The following is a 207-nucleotide window of genomic DNA, read 5'->3' as shown; positions in this document are numbered from 1 at the left end:
AAAACTAACACTAGCGTTTCGCAAACGTCTAGTATTTTTGAGAACTCTACAACGCACGTACTGGCAAAAGAGGTAAATTCTGAATTTACGCATGCATTTCCTCTCTCATGCTCATCTACGCCGAAAAATGAATTCACTGGAAGTTTTAAACGCCTTACATCATCTCAGTGTCCGACATGCGGGGGTCTATCCTGCCGACCGACTGCC

This window comes from Trachymyrmex cornetzi, unplaced genomic scaffold (genome assembly GCF_001594075.2).
Source record: "Trachymyrmex cornetzi isolate Tcor2-1 unplaced genomic scaffold, Tcor1.1 scaffold776, whole genome shotgun sequence".
NCBI classification, from domain to species: Eukaryota; Metazoa; Arthropoda; class Insecta; order Hymenoptera; family Formicidae; genus Trachymyrmex; species Trachymyrmex cornetzi.
This window is presented reverse-complemented; position numbering follows the sequence as displayed.